Genomic DNA, 27011 nt, shown 5'->3' with positions numbered 1-27011 from the left:
CGCTTCCCACCAGGCAGTGCACTATGGTCAAATCAGGTTAGCCATGAAACAATCCAGCTTTTATGAAGAAAATATGTGAAGAAAATAGCCTCGTGACCTAAGAAACAAAAAATGCTTTAAACCAAAGAAGACACCTCTCTGACTATCAAAACACTTTGGGATCTTACTAAACTACTTTCCCTATATTTTAAGATGACACACAATAGGGGGAGAAATCAAAAAGAAAATAAAAGTGCTCAAAATTAACAGAATTAGGAAAAGGAACTCTTTTTCTATCGATCTCTCAAGTGGGCAACAGTACTGCAAATGCATTTCCTGTGCCAATGGATTAAAGGGCAACATTCTTTTAACTTTGTGTGGCTTTAGTGCCACAAACCAGCCATTATGAGATGCGTTCCAGTCTCATTAATGAGGTAAGCATGTGAGCCAGCATTCTGGAAACATAAAGAGACAAATTATAATGAGACTTCACTCAGTGGGGAGGCCAAGATACAGCAGTCTTCTCTCAAAGAGAATAGACAAGCTATTTAATGTGTGTGGGAGTTTTCCTACGAAGATACAAAAGACACCAATAAGAAAATAAAGATTTTATATGTATATAAACAAAAAACACACATACCTTTCTAGGTAGGTTTTCATTAATAAGTATAATTTTAATGCTTACTGTCTTGGCATGGAAATGTGTTCCCATTCTATAATTACACTCATCTTCTGCTAGATACAAAGAGTAAATTCAATGTCTAAATGAACAAGTGATCATTTACTCATTCTCAAGGTTAAAAATGTAGCCTTTTATCTATATAGTCCTTAGGTGGACTTTGTCTATATTCTCAAAATGCTCACTGATATAAAATAATATTCTTTTTTTGATTGGGAAATATGTAGAGTAATTAGAGTCTTTGAAAGAAGATTTTCACCTGGGAAAACATCCATCAATTTTTCATATTCTCTCAATATGTGGTGATTACAACCATTCAGAAATTCCCAGACAACACTCTGGCAAAAACTTAGACATCATAATTATTAGTCATTCAGAACAGAATTAAACAGAACTGGAATCTTCAATAAGAACACTTGAGTAGAACACTCTGGGCTTACTAAGCAAGAACAGGCATCATCATCTCTCCTTCCCTTTACCTCTGCCTAAAGACAAACAGAATAAGCAAACACCCATGCCAGATTTTCAAGTGATCAGAGTAGGAAGCAAAGTTACGGTTATTAGACTCTATTATAGATCAAAACAACTCTACTTTCAAATCTTTTTTGGGTGGACAGTTTGGTTTCTTCCATTGACTACAGAAAGAGATATGAGGAGCAGCAAAGTAGTGATGTCAGCGGTAACCTAAGGCTAGTTGTTCGAAAATACCTTAAACCAAAAATTGAGTCCAAGAATGAGTGATGTGAGTAAAAACAAAAACTATACCTTGGGTTCTCAAAATCACTGCAGATGGTGATTGCAGCCATGAAATTAAAAGACACTTACTCCTTGGAAGGAAAGTTATGACCAACCTAGACAGCATATTAAAAAGAGGAGACATTACTTTGCCAACAAAGGTCCGTCTAGTCAAGGCTATGGTTTTTCCTGTGGTCATGTATGGATGTGAGAGTTGGACTATAAAGAAAGGTGAGCACTGAAGAATTAATGCTTTTGAACTGTGGTATTGGACAAGACTCTTGAAAGTCCCCTGGACTGCAAGGAGATCCAACCATTCCATCCTAAAAGAAATCAGTCCTGAATGTTCTTTGGAAGGGCTGATGTTGAAGCTGAAACTCCAATACTTTGGCCTCCTGATGCGAAGAGCTGACTCATTGGAAAGGACCCTGATGCTGGGAAAGATTGAGGGCAGGAGGAGAAGGGGATGACAGAGGATGAGATGGTTGGATGGCATCACTAATCAATGGACATGGGTTTGGGTGGACTTCGGGAGTTGGTGATGGACAGGGAGGCCTGGCGTGCTGCGGTTCATGGGGTCGCAAAGAGTCAGACACAACTGAGCCACTGAACTAGAGTCATCTCTCACATCTATGCATCTTATTATTCTAAAAAAGAATTTCTTCTGGAAATAGTAAACCTAGATGGCAAAACTCATTATAAATAAAGAGGATGGCTTTTCTAAGAGCACCAATATTGGTACCATCAAAAAAGCATTTTTAAATGAATGCCTTTATTAGCTGAAATTAATCATCAAAAGGGCTACCCTCGAACTATACTTACTTTATGAATAATAAACTAGTTGCATGTTTCATATTACTCAGACACAGAAATGATTGATATAGATGCCAAGTGGCCATGAGCCAGATGTTTGGGAACAGATGAAAATACAAGCAAGTTTTTCAGTTCAAGTTCTGTTCTGATGGCCTCTCCAAGTATGTCTTCTTGCCAGAAGCAACTTGGCAAAATGCAATTTTGGGAGCCTTTTGGTAGCAGCTACCAATCTAAACAGATGAAATCTTTGTGTAAATGCTATCCATCTAATTTCTTTTTTTACCTCTTTTAATGTGAGATTTGAAATTAAATTTTAATCATACACTGATTTTTAAAGATTATATATGTGAACTGAGGATGTTCAGAAAATTCATAGCCAACTTCACGAGATTTGGAGACAGACAGGAATTGTCTTCCACTTGAATAAGACTTTAATACAACCCAAAACTATGATCTGACTTTTAGTTAGTTTTAAAAAAAAAAATCTGCATTTATTAAATACCTATTTTGAGGACCATTAAAACTCTCCCCATTAATCTTCTCTTTTTAGCATGTCCAGCTTTTGTAGCTATCATTGAAGAATGATATTGCTAACCATTTCAAACTGGGTTAAAATCTAGTATTTTTTAAGATGTAGATCTTTGATTTTAGTTATATCAATTTTAATAAGTCCTATATTTAAGTAAGAATTACTGCAAAAATCTCTCATGAGTCTTCAAAACATATTTTGGATAATTCTTTCAGCCCAACACAACTCCAATTAGCACTAATCAATGCCATGCCCTAATTATTTAAAATTAAATAAATTGAAGTTACATGTGCAAACATTTTGCAATTCACCCTGCATCCACTTCTCTTTTCAAGTTAACTCATAAGATAAGACAACTTGTTTTAATAGATTATTATCACTGGATTACATCCAAAAAAGCATTTGTCTTATGGGAATTCTGTCTGCTTTAATAGTTGTGGTTTAGTGGATGCTCCTGGGCGAAACTGTCAATCATTTTGATTGGCTGCTGGCCCTGAGAACTCTACTGGGAGTCAAGCAAGAAGTTTTTTCCAGGTATGTGACTGGCACTCAGTAAGCCTAGATGAAGCAAAGGGGAAGGGGAAGGAAGTGATTGGTTAAAATATCTGACTGGAATGCTCTGGCTTGTTATTCCATATTTAACCAGCCCTTGTTTAAAAGCACCAGTCCGTTCCCTCATAATGTGATGTGTTAGGCACCTTCAACACAGCAATAGACACCAGCAATACTTAGAAGTGTAGAAAACTCAAGCAACCATTGCCATGGGCAAGTCAAATATTAACAAAACCCAAAGATGAAAAATCATAACACTGTGCTATAAATTTTGATAGCTAGAAAATAATAAAAATTACAGGATACAGTTGAGTCTTTATTTAGCCTCTGTGACTCAAATATTCCCTTTTAAGGAGTACCAGGAAATTCCATTCTCGAATAGGTTCCGTAAGAACTCCTAAATATCCCAGCACTTTTACAGTGAGGATCAAATTTCTCAAAAAATCATTTCTGTTCTACTCTGGGCCATATCTCAAATCTACCCACGTATCTTGTTCCTTCAATAACTGAAACAAATTCAGGTCATCCAAATGATATGCTAACATGACTACAAATTAAGCTCCATTCTATTTTTCTGTGAGAGACCAGATATTACAAGGAAAGAGAATTGTGTGTGATTGCCTAATGAATTCAAACACCTGTTAAGTCATTTTATCCCTCCCAGATGAGGTCCCAGCATCTAGTAGAGAGAGCAATGCCTAGAAAACAACATTCTAGTCTGTCATTATATTTCACTGGAGTGTGGGAGTAATCATTTATTGGAGGAGTAACACTAATTACGAAGGTTTCGTAAACATTATACAGAATGTTTTTACATATATTATCTCAAGGAATTCTTTCCAAAACCTTGATTGTAAACTTTGTGAATTTGTATTTTATGAAAGGGTTGGTGAAACTCAGATGAAATAGGTTGCCCAGAATCTCAGAGCTAATGGATAGAAGGACGAAGATTCCAAGTTATGTCCTTTAAAAGTCCAGGGTGCCATGTCCTAACCCCGGCCCCCACCAAACCACACAGTTCCCATTTTGCAATCTCTACCTCCAGTCCTTCACCACCAGGTTCTTTAACCTGCTCTCACCTTCTCCAACCTCTAAGTAATATCCAACATGAAAGACCATTCAGTTCCACAAGAGAAGCTCAGAAAGCCACAGATGGGCAAATGCTACAACAGGCCTAGAGATCAGAGATACCTATTTGTAAAATCCCAGAACTCCAGAGATTTATCTCAATGTCTACTTCTGCAGTGAGGAAATGGATGCCCATTAAGTTTAAATGTGCTCACCAAGAACACAGAGCTATCTGATCAAGTTCGGGATCAGAAATTTCATGTCTTTGTGTTTGTGACATGGAATGTGATCCCTCTGCTTCACTCTTCAACAAGAATCTACAATAATTCAGGAATAGACTCCAGTGTTTTTGACCTAGTATTCAAAGCTATCCAAAATCTGGCCCACCTTTACTATATAAACTTCAAAATTATCCAGAGTTATCAGCCTCATAACTCAATATATGAAGCAACTTTGTATCCATCTACCTAATGGTACCACTATCCTAAATGTTCTATTTCACCTTCTGCTTAAATTCCACAAGATATTCCCAACTTCTCCAGGTTACATTAATCCCTTGCCTTCTCAAAGATCTTCAGTTTTATAAATTTGTACCATATATGAAAGATTGTAAAGGTCAAGTCTGAAGTTGCTAAGGCCCACAGTGACACTAAACATGTATAATCTTAATGATTATCAGAAATAAGTCTCACTGCTCCCGCAGAAATATAAGCTTCTAGAGGGTAGGGTGTGTCTGTTTACTTCACTAAAGTAAACATATCCATAGTAACTGGACCTACACTTGACAGGAGGCAGGCACTCGACACTAGATAGATGAGTAGGCACATGAATGATTGAGCAAATGAATGAAAAATGAACAAAGGAATAAGGAACCAAGACAGCAGGCTAGAAGGGAGCTGGAGGGCAGATATGAGGGTGGTTTTAGATACAGCAGAATCTTGATACAGTGATCAAACTTTCCAATCAGATCTCTCTAGTCTATATACCTATAAAAGACAATATAGAGAGGGGGTCTTTTACCCTAATGGCACCCCACTCCAGTACTCTTGCCTGGAAAATCCCATGGACAGAGGAGCCTGGTAGGCTGTAGTCCATGGAGTCGCGAAGAGTCAGGCACGACTGAGCGACTTCACTTTCACTTTTCACTTTCATGCATTGGAGAAGGAAATGGCAACCTGCTCCAGTGTTCTTGCCTGGAGAATCCCAGGGACGGGGGAGCCTGGTGGGCTGCCATCTATGGAGTCACACAGAGTCAGACATGACTAATGTGACTTAGCAGCCGCAGCCTTTCAGTTCAGTTCAGTTCAGTTGCTCAGTTGTGTCCGACTCTTTGCGAGCCCATGAATCGCAGCATGCCAGGCCTCCCTGTCCATTACCAACCCCCGGAGTTCACTCAGACTCGCGTCCATCGAGTCAGTGATGCCATCCAGCCATCTCATCCTCGGTTGTCCCTTTCTCCTCCTGCCCCCAATCCCTCCCCACATCAAAGTCTTTTCCAATGAGTCAGCTCTTCGCATGAGGTGGCCAAAATACTGGAGTTTCAGCTTCAGCATCATTCCTTCCAAAGAAATCCCAGGGTTGATCTCCTTCAGAATGGACTGGTTGGATCTCCTTGCAGTCCAAGGGACTCTCAAGAGTCTTCTCCAACACCACAGTTCCAAAGCATCAATTCTTCGGTGCTCAGCCTTCTTCACAGTCCAACTCTCACATCCATACATGACCACTGGAAAAACCATAGCCTTGACTAGACAGACCTTTGTTGGCAAAGCAATGTCTCAGCTTTTGAATATGCTATCTAGATTGCTCATAACTTTTTTTCCAAGGAGTAAGCATCTTTTAATTTCATGGCTGCAATCACCATCTGCAGCAGCAGCCTTTACCCTAACATTTTTTGAAGTCCACGTGGCTAGGTGATGATAAAGCTCCTCATTTCTTTAACTTACATAGTTTATGTCACTGTCCAAACCGTCTTTAACAAATCATTTACTTTTCCTGGAGGGTGCTGTATTGACTTAGGAGTTAGAACAATGATATAGCATTTAAAAGTCCCTGTAGCTAATAAAACTTATCTTGCTTACTGAGGAAAAAAGTTCAAATATATTTTTTAAATATACTTGAAACATGAAACCAGGTCAGCTCCTAATCTTTAGGGCTCTTTGTAATCAATGAATAGGAGAAGAATATAGTATCTTAAAGAAAAGAAAAAAGGAGAGGGAGAGACAGAGAGAAAAGGAGTCAGGAAGACTTTTAACCATTAGACGTGCAAGTTCACCTGAACAAGATGACAGTAATCAGATGACAGGAAACCTCTGGGCATCATCAGCTCTAAATGAAGAGCCTTAAAAAGCCCACTTCCCTTCCCAAGGTCTTCAGGAGGTGATCTGAGGTGCTAGAAAAGTTTGTAAAAAAGTTTTAACACTGAACAAATGTAAGACATTACAGATATGAAAGATGGACATTCATGAAACAGCTACGTTAGTTCCTTCAAAAGGATGTATTGTGAGATGCGAGAAACTTCTATGTAACTGCATACCTCCCAGTAACTGGATACTATCGTCCTAGGGAGAAAGTTGTTTTTAATCTCATTTCTGAACATCCTTGTTAAAGAAAAAAATGCAGTCACTTCCTAGTTTAGTGTTGTACAAAGTGAAAATTTTAATGATTAATATAAAAATGGACTAATCTTTGCAATGTTAGATAACAGTATCAGAATATTCAAACTTACTGAAATTCTCTAATGAACTCTGACTTCTAAAAAATACATAAAATTAGAGGAACAACCATTCATATGATATTTATGGCATGTATTTTAAAATTGGCCAATTTTCAGAGAAGAGTAACCATCTTAAAATGGATAAAAAAATAAAACCAGTGCACATTAATGGAGCATTTAGCATGTACCAGGCATTCAGAAATTTCTACATATGAACTCACCGAATCTTCCAAAAACCCTCAATTTGAGGTGTCCTGAGACACAAAGAGGCAAAATCAGAATTCCCAGATCAGGCCACCATTTAAAACAGCAGGCTTTATTTATTCATTCCTTCATGCAACCAGTTGCCTCATTAAGATAAGGAAGAAACTATTACAAATCATTGCCAAAAAATCTGAAATAACTTTAAAAATGGCCAAATCTAAAATTGCACTTAAAAAAAATCCTTAAACAATGCTTACTAACTAATGTGTAATATTTATACAACATTCAAGACTGAAGATAGTGGCTTGATGAGTTTGAAAGAAAGGGAAAGAGATGCCAAATTCACATGGATCCTTACAGATTTAGTTATCCTGGAAAACTCAATCAATACTTCTAGTGATGTTTGATTGCCAAGCGCTCTTCATTCAAACAAGACTTTCCCAGTGGCACTCGTGGTAAAGAACACGCCTGTCAATGTAAGAGATGTAAGAGCTGCAGGTCCAATCCCTGGGTCAGGAAGATCCCCTGGAGAAGGAAACAGCACTCCAGTAGTCTGGAGGATTGTCTGGAGAATTCCATGGACAGAGGAGCCTGGTGGGTTACAACCATGGTGCTGCAGAGAGTTGGATACGACTGAAGCGACTTAACACAGCAGGCCTCATTCAAACAGAAGGAAATGGCCAATTTTCAAAAAGACAGGATGAAAGTTATAATAACACAGTAATATTGTCAAACTTTCCACTACCCCCCAACTGGCATTTACTTCTCAGTTGTTTCTTTTTTTTTTTTTTCAGTGACAGCTCCCCTTCATAATAAAAATGCCTGGCCTTTGTATAAAGAAGAATTAATAAATATCCTCAGCATCTCTTTCTTAATAATTTGCAAAAAGAAAAAAAAAATTAAGGAAGATGAAGAAAAAATCAAGTATCCTTCTATTACAAGCTAAATTTGTACTGGAGATATATTTTTACAGCTGTGATGAACTTCTAGAGCTGGTTATTCTTGGAAACTGCTTTCTGCTCACTCTGGCTTCCTTTGCGGGGAATTGTTCCCAACGTTTACTTTGCATGATTATTTTGAATGAATCTGGTATCCAGAGAATAGTACAAGTGCTAAATGTGGACTTGAATTTACTTTCAAATTTTAGGGTAAAGGAGAGTTGACTAATACAGAGGAGGACTGGAGATACCTGGGTGGTGAGCCCACTGGGACTCAGATAAAATACAGAGCAGAAAACGAGAGGAAAAGACCTGTGTTCTCAGGGTCACCTTAGGCAAATTCCACCACTCTAGATTTCCACCACTCTAACAGAAGAATATTCATATCCTCTTGACAGAAGTATTAAAGATTCAGATAACAATGAATGTGAAGGTCCTTCGTAAAATGCATATAGGAAACTGAATGAATGATACTACTGTAAAGATATTATTCCAAACTTAGCCTCTATGGAGAGTATGTATGACTTAATTCACATGGATTTGTAGATCAACTAAGGTACTAAATAAAGTCAGCAAGCTATAAAGTCAGCAAACTGGCCAAATCAAGTGCCCACCTGTTTCTCAGATAAAGTTTTACTAGAACACAGAACATGCAGTTGTTTTCAGTAATCCCACAGAGTTAAACCGTTGTCATGGAATCCACATGACAGAAAATGTTTACTATCTGACCCTTTATACTGTTTGTAAAGGGTCAATATGAGCCTTTACAGAGGCTCTGAGACAGAGGATTCAATACAGAGAGTTCACAGTCCAAACCACAGTTTGACATTTGACAATATTATTTTGTTTAGGCTGTTTTTTTTTTTTCCTTTTCCAATTCCCCTACAGAGAATGGCAAGTTCAATTTGGTATTTCAGGAAAACATGCTATTTTTCTTGCGTGGAAAAAGGATCAAAGTCAACTTCTAGTTACATGCCTAAAATGACAGCACAGCTCATGTAAAATGACATAAGGAAACAATTATGTAGGCTAGAAGAGGGAATTAAGAAATAGAAAATACAATGGACTCCTGGGAGAATCCATTGAAGAAAATCAAGTATTTGGGTTTAGAAGATAATGAAAAAGATAACTTCAAACCATCATGATCAAAGGGAGATATGAAGATAATTTAAAGCAGATTTCTCGGAAAGGTGAAAGAAAACATAGAGCCCACTTCGGTTTGCAATAAATACTCGGTCCTCAAAAAATACTATTCTAAGTACTTGAGGACCTACTCTTCTGTTCTGGGAATGAATGAAGTACTTCATATTGGCATAATGATTCCATCTTTCTAATCAGATTATTTCAAAGACAAAGAAAGTTTATGATCTTACTTTTTAAAAGATTTGTAATGAAATTAATTTTTAATTATGATTAAAAATAACGTGATATAATTTGGTTTTTGAAGCATCCCCAGAAACTTCCATATTTGGAAAGTAAACCCTGGAGAGGTTAAATTACTTGTCCACAATTACACAAGCAGGTAGTGGCAGAAACTGTGAGAACCCAGGCCTCCTGATTAGAACTGCAGGATTTATGTCATTATGCCACATGGCCATACTTTTCACAGCATGTTCCCTTTATCTCTGAAACCACAACTTCTCTCAAATGTCTAACATTTTTCAGAGGCTCAAATGCAATTAACCTAGAAAAAGGCCACCAGCTGCATGCAAAGGTGTAGCTTCAAACAACCTTTCTATAAATCTGATGTAAATCAGCAAATGTCTTAATGGCATATTAAATTTTTATAGAATCTTTCTCCCATAATTAACTATGTTATTGCTCTTTTAAAACTGCTCAAAAGTAAATCTACCTCTGGGGAATAAGCCGGGACATATTTTAAAGACAGCCATTTCTTTAAAGGGGTAAAGAAAGACTCCAAATTCTTTTCCAAATTTAAATATGTTAAGTTTGTCTAAAAATATGGTTCCTTTTTTTAAAAAGTTAAGGGATGGAAATTGAGTCTTAGATTTTAAAAGCACCTTTACACTTTGAAAAATATCCTTGGACACAGCTAAATGTAAGTCAACAATATGTACTTAAACACAACACAATTAGTTCTGCATGTGTAAGACATCTGTAATACACAACAAGAGGTAAATATATGAAAAACATTACAAAGTACTCAGATTCCTATTTATACTATAAGCAATTGTTACTCATTCAAGAACCAAGAGCTGCAAGTACTAAACACACAGCCAAGAAAGCTATCAAATACTGATGTCAGATTCTTACTGCAGAAAATTACATTTGTGTAGGGACCTACAATTTATCATAATTTGGGGGAAAAAAAAAAAAACACAAAATAAAGATCCAAGCATTCTGACCCAAATATAACCCCAAAGAAGATACCCTGATTACCCAAACACCACAACCAATTTGTTAAACAGTAAATAAGACAGGCAAGTATATTAAAGACACCAGTGAAAAGATGCAGGAATCTCTGTAAGACTTAACCAACCACATTGATTGAGGTCAGAACTTTTTTTCTACAGATCTTGTTAAACATGGAAAATCAAAAAGAAAAAAGTTAAAACAACACTACCTCTATGAAAACCAATAACTTTAGATCCAAACTCCCTCGCTCTTAATTTCAAAATATGGAATTAAGATTATGATAATAGTTGCAAAACTTGGTGAACACATTCAAAAGCAATGTGAAAAATAAACTGATTTTATGATATGCAAATGATACCTCAATAAAACTGTTAAAAAATACAAAAAAAAGACCAACCTGACATGTGGCTATTTACAGTCTTTATTCCATTTATTGTAAATATTCAGATATTTCCCTTCAGAAATACTAAAAGTTTCTTAGTCTGGAATACTGCCATGTTGGTGGAGTTACATGATACAGAGTTTATGCACACTGTTATCTCCAAAATAATTTTTAAAAATCAGAATTACATCTGGCCTCAAAGGTTATGAGTACTGAATCAGGGAGCCTAGAGCTCTTTTTTTATATAAATAGAGGGACTCTCAGATTCTAAAAGACACCCTTTACAATCCACATTCAATACGGCCTGACACATCCTGTGCAGGGGAGGACCTCCAAACGACACACAGACCCTGGACATCACAACACTGCTAGTCATTCTAAGCTGTATCATATTTCTAATGAAATTTATAGGAAAAGGTTTTTAATCTGAACTATAAAGCAAACTCTTTAGCACAGACTTATCTTTTCCCTTATAAAGCCACTAGGAATGCATTCCCTATACACATAAATTAATAAGGTTGATTAGCAATGATGCAGCAATATGAATTCAGAGTCAAACCAAATGCTTCAATGTGACCTGACTCCAGAAAATTCAATTTTGCATGCTTTGGGGAAGCACCATGCATTATAGAAGAGAAAATCATAAGGAGCCTCAGAAGCAAATCTAACCCAGCCCAACCTCAAAGGATATATATACAAGGCCCCTCTTTTAAATCTGTTTAGTTCAGTCTCTCAGTCATGTATGACTCTTTGAGACCCCATAAACCGCAGCACGCCAGGCCTCCCTGTTCATCACCACCTCCCAGAGTTCACCCAAATCCATGTCCATCAAGTCGATGATGTCATCCAACCATCTCATCCTCTGTCGTCCCCTTCTCCTCCTGCCCTCAATCTTTCCCAGCGTCAGTGTCCTTTCCAATGAGTCAGCTCTTTGCAGCAGGTGGCCAAAGTATTGGAGTTTCAGCTTCAACATCAGTCCTTACAATGAACACCCAGGACTGATCTCCTTTAGGATGGACTGGCTGGATCTCCTTACAGTCCAAGGGACTCTCAAGAGTCTTCTCCAACACCACAGTTCAAAAGCATCAATTCTTCAACGCTCAGCTTTCTTTATAGTCCAACTCTCACATCCATGTATAACCACTGGAAAAACCATAGCCTTTACTAGACAGACCTTTGTTGGCAAAGTAATGTCTCTGCTTTAGAATATGCTGTCTAGGTTGGTCATAACTTTCCTTCCAAGGAGTAAGCGTCTTTTAATTTCATGGCTGCAGTCACCATCTGCAGTGATTTTGGAGCCCAAAAAATAAAGTCAGCCACTGTTCCCACTGTTTCCCCATCTAACTGCCATGAAGTGATGGGACTGGATGCCATGATCTGGGACTGGATGCCATGATCTTGGTTTTCTGAATGTTGAGCTTTAAGCCAACTTTTTCACTCTCCTCTTTCACTTTCATCAAGAGGCTCTTTACTTCTTCACTTTCTGCAATTAGGGTGGTGTTATCTGCCTATCTGAGGTTATTGATATTTCTCCCGGCAATCTTGATTCCAGCTTGTACTTCCTCCAGCCCAGCGTTTCTCATGATGTACTCTGCATATAAGTTAAATAAGCAGGGTGACAATATAAGGAGCCTTGACGTACTCCTTTTCCTATTGGACAAACCCATGGTGGACATGCTATGCCCTTGCAGGCCAATGTGATGTTGATGACCAAGCTCAGAGTATCAGTATCTCAATGCCTGTTATTCTTCTGCGATAGGAAGATGAAAAAGAAAAAGAGTATCCAATATTTCTTCTCAAGGAAGCTTCTAAACCATCTACACACACACACACACACACACAAAATCAGTACTATTCATATTATACCTTAAATAATCAGGCTATATTTTACTTGAAGGAACACAAAGACAACAATCTGTACTGAAAATGATCACTGCATTTAGAACTAGCATTGCCTTTGAAATCCAACTTCACTGCATGCTAATAAATTCAGGGGGATTCACTTGGTCTCTTGTAAAATGGGTACAAACAATGACCCCACGGGGTCACTGTGACAGTTAAATTAGAAAGCAAATGTAAAATTCCTGGGGGCTCAGTGGTAAAGAATCTGCCAGCCAGTACAGGTGATGCAAGAGACATGGGTTTGATCCTTGGGTCAGAAGATCCCCCTAGAGGAGGAAATGGCAACACACTTCAGTATTCTCGTCTGGAGAATTCCATGGACACAGGAGCCTGGCAGGCAGGCTATAGTCCATAGGGTCACAAAGAGTCAGACATGATGGAATGCCTGAGCACACATGCAAACATGAATTCCAAGAGAGCAGTTTTGTCTGTTTTCTTCATTATTTTATCCTTGACACCTAAAAAGGCGCCTCATATTTAGAAGACACTTGGTACCTATTTTTCAAAAAATGGAAAGATAAGAAAGCGTCTAGCAAACTTGTCACATGACATGCACTGAGGGAGAAAAAAATGGAAATTGACTCTGAATCCAAATTAAATGCACAAGCATGAAATGGTTTTCAGTTCAGTTCAGTTGCTCAGTTGTGTCTGACTCTTTGAGACCCCATGGATTGCAGCACGCCAGGATTCCCTGTCCATCACCAACTCCTGGAGCTTGCTCAAACTCATGTCCATCAAGTCGGTGGTGCCACCCAGCCATCTCATCCTCTGTCATCCCCTTCTACTTCCGCCTTCAATCTTTCCCAGCATCAGGGTTTTTTCAAATAAGTCAGTTCTTCGCATAAGGTGGCCAAAGTACTGGAGTTCAGGTTCAGCATCAGTCCTTCCAACGAATATTCAGGACTGATCTCCTTTAGGATGGACTGGTTGGATCTCCTTACAGTCCAAGGGACTCTTAAGAGTCTTCTCCAACACCACAGTTCAAAAGCATCAATTCTTTGGCGCTCAGCTTTCTTTATAGTCCAACTCTCACATCTATACATGACTACTGGAAAGACCATAGCTTTGACTAGACAGACCTTTGTTGGCTCAGAGTCTTAAAAAGTTAAAAACAAAATTCTGGATCATCTGAGCTACTTAGTTGTCACTGTTAGAAATTTCTTTCACTCAAGACTCTCCCCTACCCAAAGGAACTGGGATAATATATTATCCATCTTTGTATTATTAGCAGCCATAAAATGCATAATTTCATGTAGAAGTATCACTTGTATTTAACACTATTGTAGGTAAACAGCACTGTTCACAAGACCAAATAATATGAGAATGACTGATTCTTTCATCTGATTTGGATTTTCCATTTTAACCAAACCAGGAGCTTTGGTGTTAACTATGGAAAGAGATCCCTTCTTCCCTTGCTAGGCACTCTCTGAAATCCTTGGGCAAATGACTTCACTTCTATAAACCTCACTCCTATAAGTTTCCTTATCTGTAAATAATATCTACTCTCATAGAATCCAACAAAGAAATGCATAGAAGACACTTTGCTAGCACACAGTAAGCCTTGATCAATGGTGGTTGTTATCATAATTACCACCAGCTTTGTGTATATGCAAATGAAGGCTAATGAATTTAAATGGGGTATTTCTCTTCCTCTTTAAACAATATGGAAGTCAGCAGGGCTGCAGAGAAGATTACACTGAAGAATGCAAGGGAATCAAAGACTGCAAATTATCCTGTCCAAGAACCAGAAACTTTCAGCTGCTGCTTTGACAGCTTAAATTCAGCCCCTTTCTCACTTAGCCTGCCCATTTTTCAATTGGCATCTCTGCATTTTCTCCTTTCTGGCAATTTTATCTCTGAAGTACCTTCATTTTTGGAACCATCTTCTCTTTTGACATTAGCGTTGTCACTCATTTGAATATTCATCCAACAGAAAGAAACTAAAGTCATATTGTATGATCACAAGAAACTTTCAGCATCTTTAAGAAATGAGTGGCATCCTACAACATTCCTGGAATTGTGAGTATCAGGGTGAACAACGATACACCAAGCTGATGAGTCTACTGCTTTACCTAAAATTTTTCTTGCTCCAAGTTTGCACAGTGGTGCCTTGGAGAGCTGGAACAGGGTGTCAAAGAACCGCCAAGCCAGTATTCAACTTCTCCACCTCTAAACCAATCCCAGACTCAAGTATCCTCAAACAGAAGACCCCTCTATTGAGGGGTAATCTATTCCAAACAAAGGAAATTAATCAAATTAGGAAGAAAAAATACACAGTGATTTTACTTTCTTTGTGTTAAGCTTCTGTTAGCTACAAAAGTATATGTTCCATTTGAGGGAATTCCCTGGCAGTCCAGTGGTTAAGATTCCACATTTCCACTGAAGAGGACATGAGTTCCATCCCTGGTTGGAGGAATAAGATTCTCTAAGGCTATGTGGAGTGATCAAAAAAAGAAGAGTATGTTCCATTTGAAGGGCTTATATCAAGCTGGAGCCTTAAATCCTGGAATTACTAACATAGCTAAAGAGAAAGTATCTAGGGGGAAATAAGAAGGCAGCCTTATTCATGACACACCTGAGGGATGGTACGTGGTGGTGGTCCATTACAAGTCTCTAAAGTGGCAAATTCAAAATTATTTTCATAATCACAAGTTTTTGTTTTTTTCTATAACTTAAAGGCATGAAGCAATGTGCACAGTGGTAAAAGCACTGGATCTAGTGGAAGAGGTACTGTTAACTGTACACCCAACTGATTTCTGTGGACCCCAGTTTCTGCAAAAAGAGATGGGTTAGCATATAGATGGATAATTTCTCATATCCCTTCCAGACCACAAAATCTTGTGTCTGTATGAAAATCTTACAATGTTTCATAATATTGTATGGGGTATCAGACTCTCAATGTACGTCAGTGGGTGCCAGACTCAGCTACTCATCAAAATTACAGGAAAAGCAGCTCTTTTACCCCTTTCCTGTTTACCCACTTCTGCTGCCCTCTAACCTCTAACCTTAAAAGAACATAATTATAGGAATGAGATCACTGAGCAATTGGAACTAACCCCTGATTTATGGTCTCCTGAATGCACATCCTGCTCTGTCTAACCTGTTGATTTTTTCCTAGATAAAGATAGAATGAAGGACTAAGCTGTTAAAAAATGACTAACTCTCTACCTGCAGCAGCCACCCTCCCAAGGCCTTCTAGCAATCCTGCAGGCAGATCACAGCGGGGTAAAATAACATCTGGAGAGTCAGATAGTCTGCACACAAGGAGGAATGATGCAAAACCAGCCTCTCTCCACTACCGCACTAGTTCCCTTTAAAATTTGTCACAGCTGAGCAGAATCTACAGAGCTGGCCTCTGAACAGGAGTCCATCTTCTCCCCAGATTGCCAGCTTTTCTGATTAAAGCACTTTTCCTTTCTACTGATACTTGATTCTTGAATTATTGGCTTATGAGTGGCAAGGAGATGAACCTAGATTTGATAACAACAGCGGGAATTTTTTAAAAAGTAGATCTCAGAACTAAGATCCCACAAGCCGCACATAGTAAACTGTGAGAGGAGGACATAAGTAAATAGTAGTTTTTCCTTCTCCTTCTCCACCAGCTCCTCCCTAACACTTCAAAAAATAATAATAATAATAAGCAGAGCAAAATATCCTTATTCAGTAGTGTCCAGTTTGGAGCTACAATCTCCGATTTAAAAGTTTCCCCATGAGAGGTTAACAATCATTCCAGTTTGGAAACCTATAACAAACCCGAATCCTTAAACAGTCTCCATCCCCTACCCACCCTAGTTATTACCTGTCACTTAAACCATATTTTTAAATATTGGGTTTTTCAGACTCAAAACCCATCTTGTGTGTGTGTGCTTAGTTGCGTTCGTCTCTTTGTGACCTCATGGACTGTAGCCTGTCAGGCTCCTCGGTCCATGGAGTTTTCTAGACAAGTATACTGGAGCAGATTGCCAACTCAAGGGGATCTTCTCGACCCAGGGACCCAACCCACGTCTCCTGCGGTCCCTTGCACTGTCAGACAGATTCTTTACCACGGGCAAGTATAATCTTACCTATAAAACAAAAACCACTTTCAGCTATAGACTTTTCTCAGCAAGCCCAAGTTACCAGGAAGTGAGTTCCTGTAAAAATAGTTTGGTGTGAATGTTGTTAAGGCATTTGAAATATTTTATAAAATCTCTAGCAGCCAGAAAACAGCATTGCTTGAACAACAAAAATGCTGCCTTCTCTGCTCTCCTTAGGAGGTAAGGAAATAAACTAAACTATGGTACAACAGCAATAACAGAAACGCAGCCTCAATGCTTCCCTGAAAAGGTTTGTTACAAGAGATTCTAGAATCAGCTGCCACAGTGTTGCCTGCCAGGCTAGGGAAGAACAAGAGGAGGCAAGAGATGCACATTCACCCCTAGGTGGTAACAGCGCTTGCTCTTTCCCCGAAGACTGAGATGGACGCTGCAAGCTATTGCAGCCACTGCACTAATCTTCCTTACTATAAACCTTACGAAAGCAAATATACAGGAAACAGGGTGTTGTGGGGAGCAGACCAGACAAAGCTTGGATCCCCTCCACTTCCAGATACATAAGCAACAGCACCATCCTGAGCCTGAAGGGGAAAAATCAGCCTATAAAATTATGAAAGATGGTAAGATATTATCAATGGAGAAAAATGAAAGAATGAGCATGTGTACTTATTTTCAAACAAAAGATAAATGATCGAATCAGTTGTTCAGAAGAATTTTCCTTGAAAAGGGCCTTTTTCTCAATATTCTTTAAATTGTCGGCACTGTTGAATAGGATAGCAAACACTTTGATCGACATTTCACCCAGCGTCCCATTAGAAAAGTCAGAGCTAAGTCAACTGATTGCTCTGTAAGACAACAGACAGAAAGTTCACTTTTACAGAAACACTAAGGAAATGTAACAAAATACTATACTGTCAAGGATGGTGATACCCACTACAGAAAACCAACATGACTGAGAATGTACATTTACTATATTCATATCTGGTAATAATTTGTCAAGGCAAATATTATATTCCATCGTCTCTACAGACCCTGTAACTGACTTTCAGTGCATTTAGTAATTTATCCAAAGTCACAACATTTAAATATAAATCTTCAGGATCCAATCTAAAGGCCTTTCTAAAATATTCTTACCTGGATCTATACATGAGAAGATTAGCCAATCACCAAGTGCTACTTCAAAGTAAACATCACTTGCTTTCCCAGTATTAGGTGTACTTAACTTTTTATCACACTGTTATGAGATTTTAAGAAACGTCACTCAATGGAACAGGTAAATTTTTGCCTGAATCTTCAAATTAGGAGAAATAATTCTATGTAATTTGGAGTTTTCCATTTCATAAAAATTATAGAAATATACTCAAACCACTAGTATCTAGCTTTGATATCATCTGACAACATTATATAAACATGTAGTCCTGCAGTTTATTCTGGGGGAACACACAACATGCATGTGCACAATACACACTTTTATAAGGGGAAGGGACTCAGGGTCTCATGCATTAAAAACTAAGATAATGCCCTCAAAAGGCTGGGTTGGTACTGCTAACAAGTATAATGACTCAAAATTTACAAAATTAAAACACTGAGGGTTTTTTTGGTTTGGTTTTGTTGCTTTTAAATATATAAAATGTAATTACTTCTAAGCTGTCACAACTGATGTTGTATATTAAGCAATGACTACTCAATGTACTTAGTATGTGGTTATCTTTAATAATACAATAATGGAAATTGTGGATCTATTTTTCATTTTCTTCACATACTAAAAACTAAGTCATTTGTTTTTAAATGTGCTTCATTTTTCTCATGTTGTCCTTGGTGTTTTCTTTGAATCTTACATTAATTATAAGCAAAATGACAACCACACACCCAAATGCAGGCGCTGCAGATTCCCTTATTACAACAAAGAGAAGTATTATGATCTCAGCATTCTATTTGATTTCCTGAAATGAAATGAATACACATGTGGAGAAAGAAAGAAAGTGTCCTCTGGAACAGAAACACTGACTTCACTAATGAAGGCCATAATTACTGAGGAAACATGTATTAAATTCTGAATTCATGCTATTCCACTTGATGCAAGAGTTGTAATCAGATCAACAGAGCATACAGGAGCCATCTGGGTGATGCAAAGTTGTAAAGACAAACCCTGAGAGCAAGGGCACACCGACCTTCCTAGTACCAAATCATCGTAGACTTCTGTATTAGAAAGTGCTGTTCTTCCCTTCTCATTTCCTATTTTCCTTCTGACAAAAGGAATACTGTGATCAATAGGTATGAAGCTGGATATTAAAAAACAACTCATCATACCATGCAACCTTTACCCTATTATCAATGATCAATGAATTTAACATTGAGTTTTATCCACCCCACCTCCCACCCTGCTCACACCTTTTAAGGGTTCTCTAATGCACTCCAGAAATCTGGCTTTCTATAGCTTATATTTCACTTGAGAAATCAATCCTAAAGTACCATTCCCATTGTTGCAGGCATTGAAGACAGGAATCTGACTTCTAGGCAATGACAATGGGTTTCAAATTTGTGCAAGCCACATCATTTTCCATGAAATTGACAGAACCCAGCTGAATATGAGCAACCTGACAATCATGAGATCCCCGTCAGTCAACTTGATTCCTCTGAGGCAGCAGGTTATCGAAAATTGAACCAAGTGATGTAATACGTATCCCAGACAGTGTTATGAGAACAGCAGAGATGAGTTCAATGAGACTCATTATTTATTCATCACAAGGTCCAATTTGCGTGTCATTTTCACTGACGGTGTACTCAGTTAACTGGTTGAAATTCAGTGCTGATAGAGTGTTTTATTCCATACTGTAAAAAGGACCCTTTTAAATTTTTTTTCTGTCTTCCTGTATGAGAGTACAAAACAAAGAGGGATTTTGTGTTTGTGGCCATTCATGGTAATATCTGAACACCATTTAGCAAAGCTGGAAGAGCAGACATTGGAGAAAGCCCTTAAGGACTCCCTGTTTTTCTCATTAGGAGTGCATAATAACATGTCAAATATTACAGAGTAAAAAGTAAAACAATATTATTATTCAGAAAATAACTACTTTTCCTTTAAATGCTACAGAACGAGATAAACACTGATAGGAAACACACTCACAGAATGAGATATAACCTCCACTCCTGAGGCGGATCCTTAGTCTCATCACCCAAGGGACCTTCTCTAAGGCTCAGGGAAAGACAGGAAAGAAAGCTCTCCCAAGAGGCAAGAAAGAGCTGGCCTGTACCTTCTTGGGCTTTTCCTATGGACCAGTCCAAGGGCTAGCACATTTGAAAACCAGGCACCATCTCTCATCAATGTTGGGGTCACATCGTATCTTAAAAGGCCCTGACATTAGACACAGCAGCTGTCTCAGTTCACCTTGCCCAATTCATTTTACCAAGTTCCTGTGCTTTATGTATCTGCTGAAAGGACTGCTCAGTGCCCCTCAGTAACTTTCTCTGAGTTTCCCTCAAGGAAATGCTCACCCACCACGTTCCACTTTTCCCCACCTCTCTAATTATAAATACCTACATCCAAACAATCCTTCAGGGCCCTGTGGACACACCTTGCCCCAGAAGGTGCTTCCCATCCCCTCAGCTGAAAGTCACCTCCCCGTCCTCTCAGCTGCCTTCGGACTCCAAGTGCCTGACAACCCTCACCACTGTTCAGCTTGAATTTCAGTTCTACACCTACATGTACTACTCTCAACTTCCCACTACTCTCAAATGTCCTTAAGAACAGAATTTTATTGACTCATCTTAGATTCCTCACATCCCCTACCACAGTGCCTTGCACAAAGATGAACCTTTAAAAAAATAATCATAATCTGTGATAAGATCGCTATCCCAGGTATTAACACTCTAATGCAAGCATCACAGAAACTTGCAAGAATAGTCAGTTTCCCAAATTTAAATGACTTGACTTGAGTCTAAACAGCAAGCAGAATACAGAATCATCTCAAATCAGCTGAGCGAGGAAGCCAACCTGCAGGAATAAAATACCCTATTAATCTTTGACTTTTGGGACTGAAAAATATTTCTGAACCTCGACTTTATTTGTGGTATTATCTGGTTAGCGGTCTTGGCAGCTGTTCAAAGTTTTAAAGTACTACAGGTCATGAATATTAAACGCTACAACAAGTTTACTGGGAGGAAATCCAAATTCATTTGTAAGTGCATGACAAACAGTCACCCCTCCAGTTTCAATAATGCAAGGAAATACTGTGATCGGAACCAGTATTATATAACCAGTCCCTTGCTATATCTAGATTCTCACAAAGTCAAGTGTAAGACAAATGAAGGTAAAGACAATTTTCAGAAAGCAAGAACACTACTTGAAGCAGAGTGGCACAGATGGTGCTTAAAGACAATCAGAATCGGCAAATATATCCTATTTCATTCAAGGCAATGGATATGAGGGTCACATCTTGAGTAAAACCACAAATCTGGTCTAAAAGGGATGAAGCCATAAATGATAACAGATTCTGCTAATGCCATCCAAGCAGCTAATCAAGTTAAAAAAGCACATGTGGATCCAATGTGCAAATACCTGCAGGCTATACACTGGTTCTTCTGTACGTGGGGAGCCACACAACATAGTCTGATGTACAAAAGCACCACATTTAACGTCTTCAGTGTTCAGACAGTGATGAGCCCGAAACCTTCAACAGAATGTAAGCCCCAACCCTGGGAAACCATTTTCAAAATACACCCAGTAAATGGGTTGGAAATATGCGACTGTTCGTTAGTGTGGGTCTGATGACTGCATCCCGTTATAGAGCCCAGCTTATTTAACACCCAAGATAAAGGTAAACTTACTCACCACATGCAACTTCCATCAATCATATCTGGCTTTGCATTAAAATAAAGTTTTGCTAGATAGAGGTGACTTGTTTTTCAAAAGTGGCAATGCCTCCCATGTCCCTCTCTAGTAATATAGTGTCTTTATCCTGTTTATATGAAATAAAGCCACAAGATTTCATTTGAAAAAAAAAGGTGGCTATCCAGATAATACATATCTTGAAGGCAACTACGGTAAAATAAATGCAGTCATCTGTAGAGAAAGTCTCAATATTAAACTCAAAGGGCTTCATTTTTCCAAATTATTTTGGGCTATAATTAGAATTGTTACCCTTGCTTTCAGATTTCCTTTCCTGTTTAATTTTTTTCCACCTGTAACTGAATAAGTGATTATGAGGCTAATAAAGGGGAAAAAAAGATATTTCCACATTAAAACAGTTAACAGATGTTAAATAAGCACAGAAAATGGCCACTAGGCAAGCAATGACTGATGTTGGGTAAGTAAGAAAAATGTTGCCTTTACTGATTTTATTACCCATGTACCTCCTGGGATCATGGGAGACTTGTAAAATATTTTGTGGGCAGATAAAAGTCTAGCATTTATTTGCAAGGCTAGTTTAAGTGTCTTTCAAGGGTTCCCCATCCCCCTTATTTTTTAACAACATAAAGCTAAGTAAGTGAAAACCATCTAAGAAAGGCTAAAATAGTCATTTGTTGAGAGGTCAAGAAAACTTATTTTTCAACATTTTTCTGACATGCATCTCTGCCAGTCCCACCTTCCAGACCTCCCTAATCAGGGATGAAATCCTCACTGTAGAAAGGAGAAGGTGTAAGATTTCACCTTGCCACTGCAGGCACATCCGTTTCAAAAGTCAGCCTTTAAGTGTGAATTCAGCAATTCACTGGGGAAGCCCACATATTTAATCTCTTACAAATCCTCCAATTTTTTCCCCAAGTACTGAAAACTGTATTATTTCATGTTATAATCAACCATATTATTTCAAAAGTCATATTATTCTCTTGATAAGCATTTACTAACCTAAATGTGCTAATATTTTTGGCATATTCAGGATAGTGTGCAGGAAATATAAACACTGTACATGGTTGTGTGTGTTTGTGTGCCCATGTATGCGTTTAGTCATGTCTGAGTCTTTGTAACCTCATGGACTGTAGCCAACCAGACTCCTCTGTCCATGGGATTTCCTAGGCAAGAATACTGGAGTGGGTTTCCATTTCCTCTCCAGAAGATCTTCCCCACCCAGGGATCAAACCCATGTCTCCTGCACTGCAGGTGGATTCTTTATCACTAAGCCACCTGGGAATCCCATACATGGTTACTAAATACTAAATAAAATATCTACAATATTCTGGGTACTTACTATTTCCTTATTTCCTCTGCAGAACTACAGAAATTTTACATGTCATATGGACACGGGCATCATTTGCTTGAACCTGAGCAGTCAAAAAATGGCAGCCAAGAATTCTGGCCAAATTCAGTCATCCCGAGAAGGCTGTCTGGCCCAAACAGGGCATATTTGTTCATAAGTAATCAATATTAAATAACAGGAGATGTCACAGAAAATCCAGATGGAAGTCTTAGAAAAATCTTAACCTCTCCCAAACAGAACCCTGTACTTTCTTATTGCAATGATGGGATAGAGAGAAGTCCCAGGGAGCAGATGTAACTCCTGTCCTTACAGTTCCTTCTTCCTGATCCCAGTAAACGTTGACTTTAGGACCTGAATCTGACAAGAAGTACAGAATCAAAACATCTGACATTGCTAAAGAAACGTGAAGCAAGAAGCTGAGTGTGACTGCTATGAGAAAAATATTACTGACAAAACTATAAAAATGGAGAGACTGCCCCTCTAGTTTTAATCGTTTCCAACTTGAGGAGGACCACCATTTTTAGATTTTTGAGCATTTGGCTAGTTCTTTGGTTTGCATAATAGAGCTAAACATTTGTGCACTCGGTTTTTCTGTTTACATATAAATTCTGTTTTAATAAGGCAGGGAAGTTTATTTCATCTGGCAAACTATGATAACTCTGATGTAGAGTTAATTAGTAAGACATTCAAGATGTATTCGTTTAAGATTGAAAAGTCTTTTAATCCACTTCCTTCAGAGTCTCTTCTAACTCACCCCAGGCATAGAAATCTATATATTTTAAAGACAGAATATGAAATTTTTCTATAACTTCCATATGTAATCTATGCCAGTGTTTACAAGCTCTATAGTCATGAAATTCTAAATGGAAGTTTTTGCTTAAATATTCATGCTTCAGCTTCAGTTGATTCCTAATTCATATGCTTTCAAACCACTGGAAAAAGTTTGGCTATCTCTTTCTTGAAATAAAGAATTATATTTTCCATTGATGTTTCTTATTTCCCTTCAACTAATATGCATTAAGTGCCTTCCAAATACTGGGTATCCAGTTCACAACAATGGAGAAGGCAATGGCACCCCACTCCAGTATTCCTGCCTGGAAAATCCCATGGATGGAGGAGCCTGGTGGGCTGCAGTCCATGGGGTCACTAAGAGTTGGACACGACTGAGCGACTTCACTTTCCCTTTTCACTTTCATGCACTGGAGAAGGAAATGGCAACCCACTCCTGTGTTCTTGCCTGGAGAATCCCAGGGCCGGGGAAGCCTGGTGGGCTGCTGTCTATGGGGTTGCACAGAGTCAGACACAACTAAAGCGACTTAGCAGCAGCAGCAGTTCACAACAAACACCATACAATTTCATGTAATCTTCCCAACTTCTCCAGGGGAGAACATGATCTCTATTCTGACATGAAGAAACAGGTCATTGAACTAGTTTAAGGTGACTCACTCAGTGCAAGTTAAGATTCAATACTTATTATTTCCTTCTCTACTGTGGAGTCATCTCTTTATTCATCTTCATACCCTTACAATGTAAGATCACTAGACAGTCACAAATATGTCTTCTAGTTCTAGGGATTCCATTTTCTGGGTGACCTTCACATCTCTGGTTCTCTACACCTCAGCTGGAGACAAGGGGCCAGGCATAGATCATCTCCAGGTTTCTCACAAGTCTATAATATCTATTATCCAAATGCCCTCATTAAACCCACAAGGCCAAACCCAGAAAAAATGAATAAGCCAAGCTGAGATAGCAACTCTCAGATGAAGGGTATTGCTGCCATGACTAACTTCCTTGCCCACAAGCAGTGGTTACCAGACAGCCTGGGTAAGTTTCCATTTGAGAACTTCTCAAGACACTGAACATTCAAAGCATTAAGTCCTTTCCCATAGGATGGGAATCTTTGTGCCCGACTCTTTGCGATCCCATGGACTGCAGCCCACCAGGCTCCTCTGTCCATGGGATTTTCCAGGTAAGTATACTCGAGTCGTTTGCCATTTCCTTCTCCAGGGGATCTTCCCGACCCAGGGATCGAACCCAGGTCTCCTGCACTGCAGGCAGATTCTGTTAATCGTCCTATGGCAATTTAATTATTAGTGCAACCAAAGAACTTAGATGGAAAGAAAAGTTTTCTTTCCTTGCACTAGTTAGTGGCAGTTCTCATTTTCTTAAGCAGCAGCATGAGTAAGGCTGCCAAATAAAACACAGGATGCCCAGTTGTACTGTACTTTCATATAAACAAAAAATAATTTTCTATTATAAATATGTCCCAAATATTACATAAGACAATTTTATAGTAAGGGGCTCTGTCAGCAACTTTATCCTTGAAAATAAGCTTGCTGCTGCTGCTGCTGCTAAGTCGCTTCAGTCGTGTCTGACTCTGTGCGACCCCATAGACAGCAGCCCAGGAGGCTCCCCCGGCCCTGGGATTCTCCAGGCAAGAACACAGGAGTGGGTTGCCATTTCCTTCTCCAGTGCATGAAAGTGAAAAGGGAAAGTGAAGTCGCTCAGTCGTGTCCAACTCTTATCGACCCCATGGACTGCAGCCCACCAGGCTCCTCCATCCATGGGATTTTCCAGGCAAGAGTACTAGAGTGGGTTGCCATTGCCTTCTCTGGAAAATAAGCTTAGAGAACCAAAAATTTCTCAGAAGAGAACTTCAAAAATCCTAAAAGCAAGTCCTAAACTGACATATCAAAATAATTTCCTAATTTATGAAATGGTAAGATGAAAATTCTGCAGAAAAAACACAGTGCTTCACAGGCTATCAAGGTCTTAAAACACCCAATCTGCATCCCCAAATAGCTCTCACCCTGCAAAAGACAAGGACCATGACTTATTCTGTTTGTTTTTCCAGTACAAGAAAACTTGCTATTGTTGATGATGTGGTTTTAAAAAGAAAAAGATTGTTCTCCCTAAATTTCTTTGAATGAATATTTAAAATTGATTTGAAATTAAGAGCTTGGCTTTCAAACCCATGTTGTTTTCAAAGCGCCAAATCTAATGAGGGTTCTCAAGTTTCAGCAGTTAATGGAAATCACAAAAGAACTTCATTAAGCACTTGATACTTGAGTTCTAAGGAAACACATTGTTTCCCCATGGAGCAGAAGCACCTCAGTAATTACTCTGCCTAAGTTTAAAAAAAAAAAAAAAAAAAGTCATTTCAAAATAAATGTTTTATTTCCCGTCATTTTGTTCTTCAGTTCCTTCCCAATTCGATTTTAGGTAGAATTAAGAACTGAGAGGAAAAAAGTAGTAAAAACTATAACACTTGACAGTTTTCTCAGGGTCAGTATCCTAAACCATTATACTTCTTGCTGAAGAGTATCCAAAAGGATAAAGGAGCTGGTCTGAATCATGTCTGAGGTTGCAGGCACTGGCCAAGTTCAGTGTTTTACTTAAAGGCAAGGCAAGGATGAGCTTATTGTGAGGGAGGGAAGATGTGGAGATGGGAAGCAGGCAGTTTCTCTAAGATGCACTAGTCCACTCAAGGCATTCCCTTAACACACCAGCAGGAAACTGCTCAGTTTTCTTCAAGTACTTGGGATCCAAAAGTGCTTCCGTGACCTTCAAACAACACTGCATTTGAAACCATTGAGGGAATTCGGAAGAACACATATTAAGCCCTGAGGCAAAGGTCTTAATTGGCCTCAGGGCAGAACTTATAATAACCAATTTCTGTTTTGACTCTTCTATTCTTATACACTACAACAAGGAAAAGGTGAATATGACTCATTACTTAAGAATGTGACTTCCCAGAGCACAGCAGAGAGGTTTATTTTCCAAAGTCAGCTTAGGAAAAGTAATATTAACAAATGGCAGAGGATTTCCTCTTTCCAGAGTAGAGCATCCAGCTCACTGATCAGCTGTGTTATTTTTTCAAACACCTATTACAGGCAATTTATTGGATTAC

The 27011-nt window shown here is 38.6% G+C and overlaps 1 protein-coding gene across 1 annotated transcript in view; it reads right to left on the bottom strand.

The window, feature by feature from the left end:
* Positions 1-27011, bottom strand: part of TMTC2 (transmembrane O-mannosyltransferase targeting cadherins 2) — a 429922-nt gene that overhangs the window by 233322 nt on the left and 169589 nt on the right. The gene's annotated exons all lie outside the window — the stretch shown is intronic.

The sequence above is a fragment of the Budorcas taxicolor genome, chromosome 5, assembly GCF_023091745.1.
Source record: "Budorcas taxicolor isolate Tak-1 chromosome 5, Takin1.1, whole genome shotgun sequence".
In the NCBI taxonomy this organism is placed as follows: Eukaryota; Metazoa; Chordata; class Mammalia; order Artiodactyla; family Bovidae; genus Budorcas; species Budorcas taxicolor.
This window is presented reverse-complemented; position numbering and strand designations above follow the sequence as displayed.